This window comes from Rhinolophus sinicus, linkage group LG02 (genome assembly GCF_036562045.2).
Source record: "Rhinolophus sinicus isolate RSC01 linkage group LG02, ASM3656204v1, whole genome shotgun sequence".
Lineage (NCBI taxonomy): Eukaryota > Metazoa > Chordata > Mammalia > Chiroptera > Rhinolophidae > Rhinolophus > Rhinolophus sinicus.
Genome location: NC_133752.1, coordinates 27,279,879 through 27,300,154, shown reverse-complemented (window position 1 = coordinate 27,300,154; position 20,276 = coordinate 27,279,879).

Genomic DNA, 20,276 nt, shown 5'->3' with positions numbered 1-20,276 from the left:
TCTGTAGACCATAGCCATAAGATGAAATAATAATAATAATAAAAAAAAGACGGAAAGAAAAAGGAGTAAAGAACAGGCACTACATATTAAGCAAAAACAATTAAATAAATAAGTAATGAAAGTTGATATTCCTTGGGAGGAATAAAATATATACCTATGTGAATTAAGTACAAGAAAACACTCCAAAGTACTCATTTTGTCCCTGTAACTACTGGTAAACTTAAATAAGGAGCTTCTTAGAAATTTGAGTAATACTTAAGAATTATATTCTATCATATTCTTTGGCTTAAAAGGGAAATCCTTTACAGAATGCAAAAATTTAGGAAGGAAACTGTCTCCTTAATATCAGATATTCGTCAAACGGGGGAGGACTAATTTCTTCCTATGTAAGTTATCACAGTCAGAAAAAAGAGAATCAGTGTGGACTTGTTTTTTAAACCTTAAAACCAAGATAGGAGTGAGTTATAGGAGCAAAAATTAGAATTTAAAACATGGAAAAACAGAAAAAAATCACTCCTCTCCTCCTATTGGGCACATTGTTTTGTTTTGAATGATTCAATGAAAGCAATTTAAGCAAAAAGTAGTAAGTTTAACTGACTTATTTCAAACAAATGCTGAAACAATTTAATATTTATTAAATCAACTGTTTCATGTTATTTTATGAGATATTTTAAAAGACAAGGTATAAGAATCAACTATTCAAGTTTGGAAATGAATGTAAAATCAAACTTCCATATATTTACTGAATATTACAACTGAAAAAAACATTCTAGGTAATTTATCTTTGAAGACAGATGTCAAGTACTTAAACCATAAGTAATTAAGTATGTTAATGATATGCTCTTAATCATTACTATGGGCTTGTGCCATTTAATTGCAGACCCAGCTCAGTTAAATGACATTTTGATGTCTTTGTGGAAATGACATATTCGCAAATTCGCAAATCCATATTTTAAATCTGGTATTTACATATCAAGTTTAGTTGTCCACAACACAAACTTAAGTCGCGTTTTATAAATTTTATACGTCAAAAAAAAAGACAAAAAGAAAATGCTTATCTTTAAAAGTTTCATTACACTTATTAGAAAGTGACACTGAGAAAACTGAGATTAACACTAAATTCTTAGTACCTGGAACTACTTGAGCAGTGTACAGTATGAAAATAGCTCTTACCTTTCATTCTACTATCTGACAGCAAACTAGAGTTCTCAAAGAGAATTCATATGTATTATCTCATTATAGCATCAAAGGAAGATTTCCAGATAGAAAGAAACTATTGTCAGTCCCATTTTTGTCATAAGGAAACTGAAAGTTAAAATGATATATTTGATTCTATACAGCCAGTAGCAGCCAAACTGGGGAAGAGGTAATCCATTCCAAATAATGCTACAAATTCAGAATATTCTGTATCAGAAACTGTCCTTGTGCCAGGTATTATCTTGAAGATACAAAGAAGAATGAGAGGAGACCTGATTTGAGCTAGCCTACTCCAAGATTATGCCAGCTCTTCTTCATTTGAGCTAGACAACATAAAGAACATTGCGTATCTGATTGGAATTCATTCTGCTGTTCTCCAGGAGGGGCCTTATGGCTGCTCAGAAACTTTGGAAGTCCTTATAACCAGAGGTTCTAACCTGTGGCAACTCTCAACACCCTTCTCCTCATATGCCCCCACCTGCTGGCTTCTACCTACACTAAGGTCTATCTCATCCATCTCCCAAAAACCAGCTTCCCCTCAGAGGCTTCTCCTCTAGCTAATCTCCTTGGAGAGCACTGGATCTGAAAAGCTTTTTTTCTGTTCCTGACGTGATTCAGCGCTCCAGTTGTTCCTGCTTTAAGCTGCAAGACTGTGGAGAAATTAGGCCCTATACTAGCTGTCCATGGCCCTAATTCTTTGAGTCGTTTTCAGTGCCTTACAAAAGGATGCCTCAGACCAGCCTGGTCCTACTAGATGAACTACACATTACAGAGAATAGCTTAGGTGTGTTTTATACACAAGGGTTATTCAATAGGCAAAGATTCAAATCATTATAATATTGAAGAATTTTGTAAGTTTAATAAATTTTATACGTTACATGCTTTTAAATGCATTGTTGCATGTACTCTTCACAAGCCAATGAGATGAATACTGTGATTGATCCTGACTTATAGATAAAAAAATTTAGGCTTAGAGAAGTAAGAAAACTAACCAAGGTCACACAGCTGGTCAGTGACAGGACTGACACCAAAGGCCTCTTCTTTCTGATGCCAAAGCCCTTGCTCATAACTAGTCTTGGCTTTGTTATATTATTTCCTCTTTGAAACAATGGCACTTCTTCAAAAGAAATCTTAAAGTTTGAATTTTGGAAACAAAAAATGAGCAGAAGGCTATAAAAGAGTTCATTACATTTAAGAGAATCCTTACATTGTAAACAGCCTTCTGTCCTCACGTCACCCTGAGAATAAATAGTACAATCTCATATTTGTAGTCCATACTATCCATAATGAATTCATACTACTTGAGGCAAACTATTGATATTTTTGTCTTGTTCAGGGAGGTAAGGCGACAGAGAGATACCTCTGTGCTGGTCTAGGCACTTGTGACTGTGCTTTTTAAATTTATATGAAAAAGTTATATACATTTTATTATACAATGTTTTTCAAACTTCGTGGTTCTTACTCTTGTAAATTGTAAGACATGAATTTAATCTCACTGCTACACCTTTATTATTACTCTTAGCTCTTTCTAACAGTTTAAATGCCAATTGATTAATGATTAATTCAAAAATACATTAAATTACATAATTATCACAATCAATTTAATTAAAGTTGTATATTTGATGTATTATATATATATATATATATATATATATATATATATATATATATATATATATATATAGTAGGTACAGATGATACAGATGGAGAATTAGTTATTTGGTAACCATGGTTAAGTAATTTTCCCAAAGACAAATAATAAATTGTAAGTGGGCAAGTTTAAAACTTAGTCATTCTGACAGTAAAGTTTGCCTTCTAAGCTTCCCACTTCCACATATTATTATTGAAATAAAGTGGGAAAGGGCTTGTTTTACAGAAATGTCCATTTAAGTTAGCCCTATTAGAAAACACTCAATTTGGTGTTTCAAATATATTATTTGTAGAAAAATTCTACCCCTTCAAAGAAGTATTGTTTTATGGGACAAAAGAAACCATCTCGTGAATGAATCTGATAGTAAGCAAGAAGAAGTGGCATAGAGGACACTCACCTATAACTAAATATAACAGGTATTAGACAAGTAAATGGGAAAAACTTAAACACAGTCACTATAAATTAAAGAGAAAAAAAAGAGGGTGGATAAGGAGTCAAAGCATTCATCTTCATTCACTCTAACATCACCCAAAGGAATTTATAAGAGCTAACTTGATTGAATTACTTCCTGTGTGCTGAGCACTGTTTTAAATGCTTTATTTGTATTAATTTGCTTCATCCAGAGGACAGGATTAGTGTCCCCCTTTTCTAGATAAGGCAACTAAGGTATGAAATAGTTTCTAATAAATGTCCAAGTCCAATAGCCTTCACCAGGATTTAAGCATGGTCTGACTCCAGAGCTCTTGTTCATTATGATTTTATCATCATAATTTTTATTAAGAAGTGTTTATTGTTAAAGTTTTCCATTTCAAACATTCTAGTACATTTTAAAACACAGTAATATATCTAAAAGCCTAAATGATGCTATTGCAATCATCTACATATATTACGTCTCAGATAAGCATCCATATTGTGTCTGAGGTTGTAATTCAAATAACTTTCTATCTGACAACGGCATAAACTCCATCTGGAATCTGAAAATAAAGCTGCTTTTTGCTTTTTGTACTGTCATTAGTCATATAGATTTTTTTGGTTGGAACTTGGCGCTAGGACAAAGTAGAAAACTCCACAGTCTACTTGGGGCAGACATTCCTTTAGGAGAAAAGCTTGGATGACTGTATTCCTGTTAAGTCTTTCTAAAACTGTTTTTCCTTCTGTGTAATATTTCTGCTTTGAGATCTTGCCCCAGGATAGTGCCAAGTGGAAGGACCACAAATATCTATGCAAATGACTTCTCCTATAGCACTCACAATCTACTCTTTTCTTGTTCTTACCTTTTCAGTTTCCATCTGGTTTCTGACTGTTCAGGTTTGAATCCTGGCTCTCCCACTTACCATTCCTTAGAACAGGAGCAAAGTATTTCATTTCTTTCTATAACAGATCCCTCATCTATAAAATAAAGATACAAACAGTACATACCTGGGAGGATTATTATAAAGGTCAAATGCGATAAGGCATGTAAGGTGCTTAGAACAGTTTCCAGCATTTAGCAAGTACTCACTCACTAAATATTAAATTCATGTTTTAAAATTGAAACAGCCAGGAATAGATTTAATAGATTTACAGATTAATAATAAATCCTGTAGATTAATACTAAATTTTTAAAAGCACTTTTTCAGATATGAGGTTTGTAGATTTGAGGTTAGTAGTGAAGAAACTGAGATTAGAGCAATTAATTGTCAAGACATAGTGTTTCAAGCATTATAAATACAGAGTCCCATAAACTGCTAAGAACTGGTACACATCAATTGTGAGTTGTTTGCAAAGTATGAGTTTTTTTTCTTCCTTCGATGAAAGAAAGGCTATTATCTCAAGCTGTCCATATTTTAAAGATAATTTTATATTTCTCCTCATTCAGGTAATAATCTCTTACAGAGGCAGTTTCTCTACTTAGTGGGACAGAAGAAAAATTTGGATCCCCAAATGCAAGTCCTAGCATCACCAGTGTCATCTATGTGTAGAAGAGAATATTTATATAGTCTTGGGCTTGACGTTTGAGGTACTAAGAGAGAAACTGCTCCCAGCTACAGTCAGGGAAGAGATTAATGCAGTCTCTAAATTTGGCTGACCAAAAAGCATACTTGTAGTCTTCTCAAGTTCTTCAATGTAAGTTGTTTTATAGGCTCAAATAACCTGGTGGCAACGTAGAGAACCTCACTTATGGAGCTATATTGATATATTTCAAATCTTGAATCCACCACTTACTAGGTACTTATGTGTCTTTGGGCATATCATTTAACTTACTTGAGCAATTATTTTTCAACAACCCATACCCGATAGGAAGATTGAATGTGAACATGTGTCTAAAGCACTTAGTACAGAGCTTGGCAGATGGTAGCTATTGGAATTTGAGTTGATTTAAGCATTAAATAGCAGGTTAAAGTAGCAGGCTTTAAACATCCCAAACATGAGATTCTTTAAGTCTATGAATCTTCAAATTGTGACATACAGTTTTCTTTCTAAACACGAAAATGTATGCCTACCTTGTGTAATTCGAAATCCTTACCCTACACATGATAAATAGAATCATCCAGCTGTGGTCAGTAAATTATATTTTTTTTAAAAATCAGTACTTTTTGCTGAAAAAGGTAAAGAGGTTATCCAGATACCATATTTACCAAATATTATGCTCATCACCTTACTAACTCTATCCCTGCTAATATAGTCATGCATGTGAAACATCCAAGCCTGTTACACTGAACTGAAAATCAGCAGACACACCATTAGCAACAAAGCAACTCTATGGAAATACATCTTCTAACATGATCAAATTAATCTGAGAAGTTTGGAATATCACGGAAAATGTACATACAGGGGTTAATACAGCCTCCCTGATTAATAAATCTAATGAGGCAGTGTGGGGAGGAGGGTAGAGGAGTGAGAGATACTATGTTAAGGTCAAGGGAATTCGCTGGGATTTTTCTCACAATTTTTAAAATATCGAATAGCCAATGGGTGTACATCTTTGATTCAAAACTCTGTATGAAGTTTTATCAAACCTAGAGGGCCACAGAGCATGCTGCTATTCATGAGAATTAAACGTAGGCATTTTCTACTGACCTTGCTTGGTCTAGAACCTGAGAAATCTTTCATTTCATCCCAGAGGGCAAACCAGGAAAATGGAATTTGCTATCCAGAAAAACTATTAGGCACTTGTCAATTTTTTCTTGAATTATTTTCTGATAATAGCTGATGTTTAATGGACTTATTGTTGATATTATGGAATGTTACATAGAAGAGGGGAAAAATATCTTTCCTTATCCCATTGTTGACAAGACTAGCATTAAGTTAATAGCAATCTCATGCTCCTAATTTTAGCTTTAAAATATTCTTAATCCTCAATATTCAGCAATTTTAAACTTTGTGTCTTGACCAACTTCACATTAAACATTATGAAAAACTAAGAAGGTGAGAAAGAGAAGGGATGGGAAGGATAGTAAAAGGAAGAGAATAAAGAAGAGGGAAAGAAAACACTGATATTATCGATCTGAAGAACGTGTTCATGATAGTACATATCACTGAATTATAAATATTTCATAATGAATGTCTTTGTATTATTTTGCTTCTTATCCTAAAATATTTCTTTAGACTTATTATCAAGACAGTTTCATTTCTATTTTTAAAAATCATTTTATTCATACTAAGGATAAGATATAAAGATGCTTTGCCCCTCTCTTTTCATTTCTCACTTCTATTAATCCCTTTTTCTTTCACACTGTTGTCCCTTTGGCTACTCATAGAGTGACCGTGTATTTGAATACAAAACAAACAAACAAACAAACAACAAAACTAGTGTTCAAGATGTGAATTCTGGTTGTAATTCTTTCACGATCCTTTGTTTGAATGGAGGTAACCCTCATAAAGCCAACGTTTTTCTTCTTTGTAAATAATAGTTTCCAGAAATAGCTATGTCCTGGACACAGGAAAGATTCTCATGAGATAATTGATCTAAAATTCCTTTTAAGAATATAAAGCACTTTATAAATTCAAGAAAAGAAAATATCTCCCCAAACAACAATTCACCAGTGAGATAAGCAAAAATCTTGACTTTCTTGATTTTCATTTATAGTCCCAACATTTGAGTCCATTGAGGCTATATTCAAAGCCTGCTCTTCTGGAAAATATCATAGGGTTTTAAAAATATAGCTACAAAGAGCAAAAGAAGATTTGAGTCTCTAGAGGAAAGATCTACAGATCGAATGCCACATAGAAAACAATTTATTCACCTTAGAAAGATGAAAGGATGAAAAGACCCCAAAGGGTAATAAAACTTAATCTATTTTGGGGGGCCTCAAGAGGCGGTCTTATCATGCTTGGTAGTTGGAAAAGTATCTATAATCTCAAAGAAAACCCTAAATAGTGTCCAAGGAAAATGTCTAAATAGGTTTTCAAAACTCCACTGTTTTTTTTATTATCTCTGTACTACTTTACTTGGAAAAATCCATTTAGAATTATGATGCCATTAGTTTTACAGATTTGTTCTGCATTAAAATAACCAAAACAATTCTAATAATGAATCAAAATATAATTGCAATGTACTAAAGTTCTTAAGTCTCTTTGTACAAACAAGATGGCTTTTGTATTTGGAATATTTCAGCTTAATTAACTTTAAATCCCTACAGTTTTGTTCCAGAAAATTACTCTGAGTGGTGCTGATAAATTAGTAGACAATAATTTGGCCACTTAGGCCTATGCAATTTGTTAGATTATGGAATGGAACTAAATCATAAAGATTTAAATGCAAAAGAGAATGGGATGGCAAGGGGAAAAAAATAACAAGGAGAGTAAAGGAGAGTGGTCAAAGAAAAAGAGAAATGGGGAAATAGTTGATAAGGAGTTGAGGAAAGAAAGAAGGCAGAGACTGAACAACAAATAGCCCAAGCGAGTGATTTTTTCTGTCCATAGGTATTTGTCATCATAGAACTTAAGCTCTACTGCAATGAGAAATTTTGATTTCCCGGTACATAACTGAACACTCTCCTTCCTGTGGTTTACTCCACCTGAGAAAAGAGTGAATGGGTAATGGTCTGAGGACCCACATATGCCTTTTGCCCTGTCTCTGGTCTCAAGGTTGACATCTGGCGGATGGGTGAAATGCATTATAGACTTTCTCAGTAGAAACCAGAGTATAGCAGTATACTGATGGGAGATTTTTGACACCCAAATATCTTTAGTGTAAATAGGAATATTGACTCCCACTAAAGAGCTAGCAGGGGCCAAACTGTGTGACATTCAGAGATTTAACCTAAAAAGTAGGGTGTGTACTCTATGACTTTAGAGAGTCCACTGAGCAAAGACCATGTCCATTTAGGAACTGGAGAGGATATATATTTACATAAATTTCTATAGTGACAATGTTTTATTGTTATTCAGAATTATAATCAGAACCAACTTAACTCTTGCCACTCAATGTCAATAGCTGTGGAATAGGAATGTGAGAGGGAGGGTGTTGGGGTGGGGTGGTAGAGACTAAACAGATACTCTCCAAGGTGTATTTTGTGGAACACAAAACCAAATAAACACTCTATCTCCTTGCAAAACATTTCCTTGATCAAATAAGGTCACATTAGCATATAGTAGGTACACACACACCGTTACATATAAGAAAGGCTCTGAAAACTCTCCAAAAGCACAGCATTTCCCAAACATTTCTGTCTACTGATTTCATTGGCATATTTAGAAATATTGCTGTTGAAGAATGCAGTTTGATCTGTGGGAAGCACATAGGATTTTGTGTAAACAAAATGAAGAAAAGGGTACAAACTTTCAGTTATAAAGTAAATACGGTCTGAGGATGTAATGTAAAACTTGGTGACTGTAGTTGACAACATCGCATTATATTTGCTAAGAGGGTGGAACTTAAATGTTCTCACCAAAATATGTACATACATGCATGCCTATCTTATGTATGCCTATGTAAATGAGGTCATAGGTGTGTTAATTAGCTAGACTGGGGATCCTTTCACAATGCATAGGTATATGAAATCACCATGCTGTACACTTCAAATGTCTTACAATTTTTTTTATAAATGATACCTCAATAAAGCTGGGAACCAAATTCAGGACAAAATGGAGTACACAGGTAAGAAATCACCTTAATACAGGAGGGCTTTTCATATATAATATTTCAGGCCTAACATTGCAAATATAAAGGCCTGAAAAATTCTGCACACTAAGAATTTTGCATTGCCTTTTGTGTCTCCTCACTAAGTGGTTCTCAATTCTGGCTGTACATTAAAAGGCCCAGGGATCTTTTCAAACATGCAAAGAACTCTGACTTAATTAATTTGTGCTAGAACCTGAGCATCAGCGTTTATGAAAAGTTCTCATATGACTTCAGTGGTGTCAGGGTGAGAGTCGCGAATGTAAAAATTTTGTGGAATCCATTTTGAGACCAATGAAAATGTTTGGCTTCTAACAAGAGGCTTTGGATCAACCCAGCAGGCTGTGACATGGCCTGGTGTAAAATGTATCTGAAATTGATGCCGGCTTCAAAATCCTCTTATTCAATGCTAGCTCAGCCTCAGCCTTGCCCTCTTGTTATGCTGTCTTCTTCAGGTTCATCCCCACTCCCTCTGGCTCCTGCCTCATAGAAAAGAGGTTTAGTGTTGCCCCTCTTCTGTCTGTGAGGACTCACTCGCAGATGAAAACAGCTCAGGTGGTCACACAGCTGAGGATAATTGGATTTGGTATCATGGACTATCTAACTGCACACAGGCCAATGTAAGCCGTTTCCTTCTTAGCTACATTAGGAGGCCAAAAATAGGAGCAATTATCTGGGTAGAGCATCTCATACTGTTGCACAGGGAGCCAGTAGCTCCTCCCACTCTCACAGCGTGTATTACCTTTTATGGGCAATTTGCTTTCCTCCTAATTGGATATTCAGGTGGTGCACAATAGCTATCTTTTGTCTTTATATACACAGGTTGTTATAAACATACATACAAAGTTAGTACCAGCATCCAACTTTCTTTTATTATGATTGTCAAAGAATAGCTTATTTTTTATTTAATAAAGTTGTGGATTTGAGTGTCAACTCCCAACAATAGGAAATGAGGGACTGGTGTTTATATCGCTTTCTTTTTTTTGGGGGGGGGAGGGGCAGTCATGGTCAGGGAGTGTGTGTACTACTGATGAGGGAAACTTTCAAGAGTAGTTTTGTGTTTGTTTTCTTTTTAACTTTCTCCAAATAATTCTGAAAACATGAAACACCAAAAATAAAAAACAAAAGCTAATATCTATTAAATGCATATGTGTAGAGGAGGAATTGAAGGGAAATATGGAAGGGAAGGAACAAAGAGACTGAAGTCTGGAAAAAGGAAAGGGGGAGCAAAGAAAGGATAATATTTAGGACAAAATGCTGAGAGCTCAGTTGCTTTTACCTAAAATTCTGTTAGTAAATCACTTCATGGTGCTCTTTTCTTATTCTTGAAGCCTAGAAACTGACAATTTTGCTCAAATCCCTATAAAGTGATTTATTTAAAAGTGCTTCTTTCCAGAGAATCCACAAAAATGGAGTCAAATGGTCTCTTCTTTACTCGTACCATCAATTTCTGTTATCTTTACCAGTGAGGGAGTGATGTTTATGCTTTTTTCCCCCCTGTCTCTACTGTGTAAAGAAGAAACCTGTTTTTTATCAAGCACTGACTGACTTTTTTGAAAATATCATAGTATAAAACATCAAAATATATAAACTGAGATAACTTTTTTAAATGAGAAAATCATCTCTATAGAGGAAAATCAATCCTCTTGCCAGACTGAACCAAACCACTAAATCTAAGAGGTGACAGTATATAATCATCTGTTCTTACATCTCAGAAAAACTAATCGGACTCACTGACATATTTTAGAACAGAATCTCTTAAGAGTCTCTTGAATTTCTGAGCCAACAAAAAGAGTCCACACTACTTTTGTATGCCTCCTTCACACATTGAAAAGTCATTGGTCTATATAGTCACACCATGTGGTTGCACACCATGTTCATTATCATTTGGTACTTTGTTGAAATACAGGCAAAACCACACACTATATATATATATGTAAATTCTACAGAACACCATATCATGACAAATCAGATGAGATGGGGTTCTAGAGTCAAGGCTCCATGGTTCCCAGCAGACACGGAGAGAAATCCAGTCAGTGAGAGAATTCCTGGGTAAGGCTGTGGAAGGTAACAGCCGCCTCAGACAGCACTCCACATTTCAGCAAAAGACATGGATTAAATATTTTACTCCTTCTTAGTCTTGGACAATGGAAGTACCTGTTTTATTGAACTGATGAGATGTAGTGAGCGAACATAAAGGAATGACTACAACGTCATTTGGAGCAGAAGTAGTCTTTGAAAGAACACCACGAGAGACCACACACAAATGGAGATGCAACCATGATTTTATCCTCACCATTCCCTGACTCAAAACTCCCCTGTTTGCCAGTCTTCTTATGCTTTTTCTAAAAATAATAAATATAATACATTCTCCCTTTATTTTCCCCATTCCTTTTAACTTGCCTTCACCAGGCTACAAGGAATTCAATAACTCAGTAGCCTCTCATCCATCAATTTTGCTACATTTAAAGAGCATGGCTATGAAGGAAAGGGAATAAAACACACTCCATTAATTTCCCTATTTTTCATTGCTCAGAAACTATGATGACAGCATATCAAATGAAACTCCTATGGTGCAATCTCCTACTTGAATCAAGTCCAGGTGTCCAGGTATCACCACATCAGATCCTCACCAGCTCCATTCCTGTTGATAGTTCATACTCCATCACCAGAGAGAGCAATGGACCTGCTAACAACATAGTATTCCCTGAAATCTGAAGTCTGAAGTCATGTCCGTTGACCAGATGGCATGAGACCAGGTTATGGAGCCTTGAAAATAAACAGAAAACTCACTGAAAGCTCTTGTGTATGGAAATAACAAGATGAGACTTGCTTTTGAGTGAATAACCTGAGAGTCATACATAAATTATGACAAAATGGAAAGAGATTGGTGTGAGGCAAGAACTACAGAATTTATAGTATTACAGATACAAATGAAAATTTAGAATGGAGAAAAGAGAAAAGAGGGTGAATTAGGATGATCTTTAAGAAAAAAATATATGTTGAAAAATTAGGATCTGACTGGATCTAAATAAATAAAAAATACATAAATATTTGTAAATTAAATGCAAGAAAGAAGACCTTTAAAATTGGGGTAATTTTTGTTGCCTTAAAGAAGTTTAAAAGGACAGTCAGTTTGCTATGAAGATGAATTTGTTTTTAAACATGCTGAGATTGAAATAAAGGCAACATATATAAGTAAATAACATAAATAAGTAAATGCCTAATGATTCTGGAGTGACGCCTTGGTGGGAAGGCAGAGCGAGAGCTAGACACGAAGGAGACAAAATGTAAAGGTGATATAAGAAGCTGTGGGTGGGTGAGCTGTCCCAAGAGTGACTGAGGAGGAAGTTTCAAAAGGTAGGGATGCCAGAGAAAGAGAGGGAAAAAAGCAATCTAGATGCAATGAAATTAAGTGTACAATTTGACAAGTCAGAAAAGAGAGAGTTACAGGGAAAAGTAGCATGGGGGTGGGAAGAGAGCCAGTGTGGTAGTTACAGAGTCTAGATTTTGTTTCCGGGTCCGCTAGTATTAAACTCTTATAAAACCTTTCCTGGGTGAAATTCTTACTATGTAAAATAAGGGATTAAGATGATATTGGCCTTTCCCACAAATAGTTCCACATAAGATTTTAAATCCTACGCAAAACAAACAAGTGTCCAGTGTTCAAATACGCTTGAGAAATGTTTCTTTAAAACACTATTAGTTTCTGTTTATTGAAGAATTTATCATGAATCTCTAAGATGGGAAGTACAGTTTGCAACGTTTCCTAAGTTATTTGACAAAAGAACATGGTATGTGGTGTGTGTGTGTGTTAGTGTGTCTGTTGTGCATGTGTGTGTTTGTAGTATTTCAAAGGATCAATCCCATCCCACGGAACTACAGGAAATACTAGTCTGGAAGATTTCTAATGATGCTCTCAACTCAAGAATTTTATGATTCTATCAGACACGTAATCTGATTCCTGAAAAACTTTATCTATTTAACAATAATGAAAACACAGAAATGCCAATACCATTGTTAAATGTTGCCTTTAAATCCAAAAATGTATATTTATTATTTCAAATTCTATTTCTGATCCATATTTATCACTGGTATTATACACTGTCGAAAATGACACATTATTGTAGTTCTCCAAATGAACTATGTTCTTACAAATTTGAAGCTTATTTCTGTCAAATGTAAGATTTTTATCATGTGAGGTGATAGATGAGTTAACCCACCTTATTGTGGTAGTCATTTCACTACATATATATAATATATATATAATATATATATATATATATATATATTATATATATGTTTATCAAATCATCATGCTATATACTTTAAACTTCCACAATGCTATCTGTGAGTTTTGTCTCCATAAACCTGGAAAGAATATGTTTGTTCCTTTGCATACTGGATAAAGAATCCATTTTGTTTCCCTCAAAACAAAAGGATCTTAAGAACTAAGTTATACAGCATTTAAAATTAAGAAAAAAATGTTTTTATACAGAATTCATGACATGTTTATCTCTGATTCTAACTCTGAAGAAAATACACCAACTCACCAGTCTTGCATTGACTACCACATTTAGCACTAGTTTGTTCACTCAGCCTGCTCCTGTTTTTATAGATTTCCGACTGATGTTCGAAAACACTCTTGCTCATGGATGAAACTGAAGATTTCCTTGGCTTGGCCCTGCCCACTCTGCAGACCAACCCCAATTCCTCAGCAATCTGGCCTAAGTCAAAGTGACAATGTCACTGTACTGTGTTCTTCCAAACTTTATTCACAGATTTATTAACTTGGTGATTTCTAAACAAATTTTGTATGCATACAAAAATATCAAAGGATATGAAAGCAAAAGCTAATCATAAAACTATTGATATTTCCTATTTCTACCACTATTATTCTTATTTCTATTATGAACATGTATTTATTTTATAATCAGAAATCCTTTAAGGTTTTGTTACATGGCTTCCAATCACTAAAAAATTATAACAAACAGAAAGAGCCTTGGGAGATGGGAATAGATATTTAGAGGCAGTAACTCTGACAGCAATGAAGTGACAATTAGGCTTACATCAAGAAAGGTGACACTAAAAGGCACACAGTGAAAGCTATTACTACATAAAAACAGATGTTCATTCAAAATGGTGAACATGAGTAATCAAGAAAAGATTAAATATGGTACTATAGCCACAGTGTTAGACAGCACAGAAATGTACAATATATTTTATAAAAATTTAATTCCGAATAATAAAAAATAAAATGGTGTGGCATACAAAGGGATAGCATTGAATGATTAGGAAAATGTCAGTTAATGAGATACCTCTTCCTTTGTTACTGAGTAAATGAGACATTGATATAGTTTTACGTAAATATATATTAAACTGTACTACTTATTGTCACATATTTTCTATTATTTAGCTTTTACCAAAATGTTATTGTTAAAGTCTGTTAACTTTAATTTGGTTAAGTGAAAAACAGCAAAAACACATTTTTAATTTGACCACACAATTTTCAAGTAGGGAAAATGGTGCCTTTGCCATCACAGTATAGAAGGTTATGGGGGCAAAGGGGCGCTATCTGGCTGTCTCCTAAGAAGCCTCACCGTCCAGGGCATCCCCTTAGTACAATATTTCCCAAATGTTTCCTATAAAGATGTAGAAGATAGCAGAAACATTTTTTTTTAGGCGGGACGGGGAGGGGAAATCTTATTTTTCTTCATTCCAAACTTACAACATCACTTTTAATCACTTTGAACCTCAAAAGAGACCCTTACATTTCCAAAGGTTATAATAAATGTGCAGCTTTCAGGCCAGAAAACTTTAATCAATTACCAGTTTTAAATTAGCTCTATAAATTTTATTTCAATAAATAACTCACATACCAAAATAAGCAACAAACAGAAAATATTGCCAACTTCTGGGTTGGCCATTGTAAAGTGTAGCTTGTTCAAGGGCAGTGTGTTTTGGAAATTAGATAGACCAATACTATCATAAAAAAAAAGTGGTTCTATACTCAATTACTCCATCTTTTGCAGATACGTATCAGACCACTTCTCTTGTGGTCAAAGCATTTGGGTATCTTTAGCTATCAATGCAGCATCAATACAAATGTCGGTGTAGAAGTACCCTCACTTCACAAATTTCACAAACTAACGCAACGCTGGTCACAAATTTTTAAACAAAACCCAAATTAAACTTCTCTCCGGTTTAGAAGAGCCCAATAATATTATGAGCTCCTTTCCGCCTTCCTCCAAATAGGAAAAGCTTATAACAGAGAAAGTGACAAATGACAATCGTCACATAGATTTCTTGGTAGGTGGTCATGCCTCTCTCTAATTTCTTGAATATAACATGATTGTCATTTTAAGTCTGTTTCCATATGGTGAAATGCCAGCTTATGCCACATTTGTCTTTTTCAGATAGAAGATATATGCTACACAGTGAAAACTTTCACATATAAACTAATTTACCCCTGAAAGAAAGTCAAGTTACTGTGTCTTACAACAAGAACACATAAACATTAGCAGTGTCTTTGTTAGAAGAGGGAAAAGATAAATAAAGTAGAAAAGTAAAAGGGATTTACAACTCGAAGTTACATGCGGCATCCTATAGTTACAAAGCACAGATAGCAAAATGTTATTTAAGAAAAGTACACTGAAAAATCCTAAGGTTCTAATAATGCTTACAATCCAAAAGTAATGATCTCATATCTAAGCCAAGAAACAAAAACACTCTATGAGTAGAAGCTTTTAATGTAGCCACCAACTTCCTGGTTTTCTGAAAATTTGAGATAAACTTTGTCCTTTACTTTCTTCCTACAAATGTTTTAAAGCCTTAATAATCTCTTCTTTGCCCTATCATCCTATATGAGCTGTGCTTTTAGTGCTTCAGTAAGTACTCCACTTTGCTATCTAGAGATGGGCTTTTGAACATGAACAACCTACTCTATCAGTAGATAAAGTTCAACATCTCATTTAGGGGAAAATTACACAGCAATCAAAAATTTGAGTAGAAATGGTTTCTAATGCACACTCTATTTTTCAAAATGGCACATATAATCTTCATTGTAAATAGTTTACATAAAAGAAAAAAATTGTTTCTGAAATCTCATTTTCTTTGCACTCAGCAAAGAAATGTTTGTACATTCCCATATAATTCTTAACTTTCTCCTAATAAATTTTGATATTCTGAAAGAAATTTTGTTGTAGCAAGAAGAATATTCTATCACTAAAATCAGAAATTATTTTATATTTACTTAACTACACTTAAATAACATAAAGGAAGCAAACATATACCTATCTTCCTAAAGCATGGTACAAAAGAACACATCTATTATAGATTAGAGTCATAAAGCATGGTTGTCTACCCAATGGACCAGAATCAAGTTATGCAACTATATGGTGGCAAACGACTCAGTTAACTCACATCTTCTTGACAAGCCAGATGAAGACATGTTCCATTGAACTGGTTGAGTAGAGCTTATTTAAGTCATTGGAACAATTTCCCTTGCTTTTTGGTGTACTATTCTACTGGCCCAAGTCTTCATTGATTATTAATCCCTCATCCCATTATCTCTTCAAATCCTACCATCAGCTACATATTCTGATATTCATGTCTCATCTCTCTGTATCTGTATTTCCAGTCCTGCAAAATACCCAATCTCAGCTCTCTAATTTTTTTTTTACTTATAATTAATCAATTGATATACAGAAACTGAGAGAACTGATTCATAAACAAAGATGATGCAAATGTAGTCTAGTGATTAAGAGTTTTTATTCCTGTCAGACTACCTGGTTTTCATTACAATTTCTTTACTTGCTATCCTTGCAGTCCTGGATGTGATAATAACACCTACTTATAAGGCTAATGTGATCAAATAAATAATATATAAAAAGTGCTGGAACTGAGCTTCACCGTGCCCAATAAATGCTATAATTATAATTAACAAAGCAAAGTTTCCATGTGATAATAAGGATAGAACTAATAATTCCAAAATATGACCAGGTGGATGCTTTGATTTCTTAAATCCTGAGTCAGCCCTCCTATAAATTCCCTTTAATTCAGTTCAACAACGCAATAATTGAGCATGTATCATTTGCTGTGATAGATGATAGAGAATCAAAGGAAAGGGAGAAAGAGAAAAAGACAAGCACTAACATTAATTAAATGTTAGATAGGTGTCAGGCATTATGTTCAGTAATTTAAACATTACGTCTTAGCCACGTAGATTGAAAAAAATCACCAAGCTGACAAATGATAAAGCTAAGACTTGAACTCTAGTTCTTCTGACTCCAAGCTGTGTTCCCTTATTTTAGAAAGGCAAACAAATAAGTGAGTATCCATAAAGCTTTGTAGAATATATTTAGCACTATATGAGAATGGGGAGAGTAACGAATTCCAATTTGGCAGCATCAGATCAGGTAAAATAGTGGAGGTGACACTGAGTTTATTAAAATATAAGGAAAAGGACAATAATAATAAAATATTCAATATTAGTTAAATGATTACTATGTGCATGATTCTAAGGTTCTGTGCAATTTATAGATAAAGGTGAGGAAATGTATTTTGACAGAAAGATCAGCCTCTACCCAGAGTTGAGATAACAGATAGAAGGAGCTTCATAGTCCTGTAGACCCAATGTTTGTGTACACTGGGGAAATGATGGTGATAAAACTAGAAATACAGGTTAAGGCCAGGTTTTGAAGCACTCTCTGGATACCATGCTAAGAAATGTAGACTTTATGCTAAAGAAAAAAAAAAAAAAAAGTCCATTAGGTTTTTAGCAAAGGTCATACATAATCATATCTGATATTTTAGAAAAATAATTAAGTTGGAGAGGTAAAGGATGGATTGGAATTGGTGACTCCTAAATAAAAAAAATAATAAAAATAAAATAAAATAAAATTTTAAAAACAAACACAGATTACTCAAATAGCTCAAGGAAGAAATGGAAGAAGTTTGAATTGTTAAACTGGGAGTATGAATGGATCTAGGAGGGGTGGATATAATTCTGGAAATAGAATTGACAGCAGTTGGTGAATAAATGGTTATAAACACATAGTAATGACAAGAGAGGTCTTCAAAAATATTCAGGTCATATTGTTAGTAAGTGTGTCTGTAATTCCAGAGAGAGAAGACAGCTAGAAACAATGTAGGTGGAGAGATGATAGACCACTGATAGACATATAGGTAAAGTTGATAGTACATATTTATCATGTATATTGTAAGCACACACAATGTATGTAAGTAAGATGGGAGTACTATATATTTCTCCTATATAAAAATGTGTGAAAGTTCAAGCCACAAAGGTAAGTGAAGGAAACCTCATTGCAAGAAAATATGAAGTAACAAAAGAAAACTAAAGATAGACCTTTGGGAGATTGGCTCCACATAAGGGACAGACACAAGAAAAGGAAACACTAAAAGAGATAAGGACATTAAAACAGGGAGGTCAAAACGAGGGGAGGAGACAAAGTGAGAAAGAAAGTCCCTGGATCCCAAAGAGAGTGACTTCAAGAAAGCAAAAGCATCCATCAGTGCCAAAGACTGCAGAGAGATTAATCAGGAGAATGACTAAGAAGACGTCATTGATCAGGCAATTTGAAAACCTCTGCTGCATTATTAGCCTTTTGGAAACAGTGAGGAGAGGATGAATGGCAGGTGAAGTAGTACAAGCAAAAATTTCAAACTTTTATGAAAAAGTTAGTAGTGAAGGAGGATCTTAAATTAATTTGCGAGAAGGAGGGTTTTTAAGTTTTGGGGTGTTTTTTTTTTTAAGATGAGAATAGACTTTTTTTTTAATGTCTAAAATGAAAAAGCAAAAGGAAGTGAGATATACTTTTCAATGTCCAATGTAGGGAGTGACAGAACAAGATTCAGGGAAAAATGAAACTTAGCCTTGATCAAGAACATACCAGGAGAGAGCCAAAAAAAGAACACAAGCATTTTTCTTTCTTTTTTTCTTTTTTACCTGAAGCAGAAAAGAAAGGAAAAGAAACAAGGTGAAAACAGAAGTTATTTTGAGCCATAGAAGAGAGAAGTTGAGGAATTTTTACATTGTGTGGGTGAGAGTAAGGGTGAATTTAATCACTTTGTTTCTTTTATAGCAGACTGACATGAGGTCTTTGCAAAATAGAGAGAGAAGAAATCAAGTCAAAGTAGAAGTGTGAAGGAGAGGAAAAAGGTTTGAAATTTACTTTTTGAGTGATGGAGAAATTAGTTGACCAGAGATAATTAAGAGGATTGCTAAACAGTCCTATGACTCAAGTCATTTCAAATGCTGACATTCCAAATAGCAGAGGTGGATCTTTTTCTGCCATCAGCATCTTCTAATTTTGGAGGAAGAGAAGGATTTCATTAGCTCTGGGATGGGCATTGTCTCATGTCTGTGGTGGAATAGCAAAAGGACAAAAGAATTAATGATTTTAAGACAGCACTTAAAATAGCTGAGCCAGGAATCTAAGTTTAGTATACACGTTAAAGAGACCAGAAAAAGGGAGGGTGAGTAAGGATGATGATGATGATGATGATGATGATGATGATGATGATGGAGATAGTGGCAAACACTGTGAAGTTCTCATTGTGTGCTTGGCATTGTTCTACCTATTTTACAAATATTAATCTATGTAAGGTCATGTTATGCATGCAAAACGTAGGTGTATTTCCTAACCAGATGTACACGCCACATCAGAGTGTGCCTTATTTGTAAGTGCATTTGTATATAACACATCATTTCCAGGACACATGGACAATTTGTTTCCACTTTTCTAATTCTCATTCTAGATGGCTCTGGTTCAGCTCTGGAATACTTAGCTCATTTTCCAAACATCACATTAATGCATGATTTAGGAAGTAAACAGGAGTTGAAAATAAAATCCTCTAGGATATTCTGTTGTTTTAAAATCTGAGGGATTCAGTAATCCTTTAAATCTGTAATCACTAAAAAAGAAAGGCACTGTCACTATATCACATGTAGCTTGACAGAAACCATATAATGCAAAGTTCTCAAAAGAATAATTGTTGTTAAATGTGACTGTGAAATTATAATAGTACATTACCAGGCCATTTACACATGCGTGCTATTTTATTTGATATTATTGAAGTCTGTTCTTTGCTGAGAGTTCAGGTTATAGCAAATCCAATCAGGGTAATAAAATTACCAGAGGTAAAAAATCAATTCTGTAGTATTTGAAAAAACATAAATATTCAGAAACATACATAAACAAGGAGACATATTTGAACTAAAGTTAGCCAACTAGACCACCTCTATCATGAAAAAATTAAAACCCTGAAATAATCTATAAATTGACTGACTTTTAACATTTGATT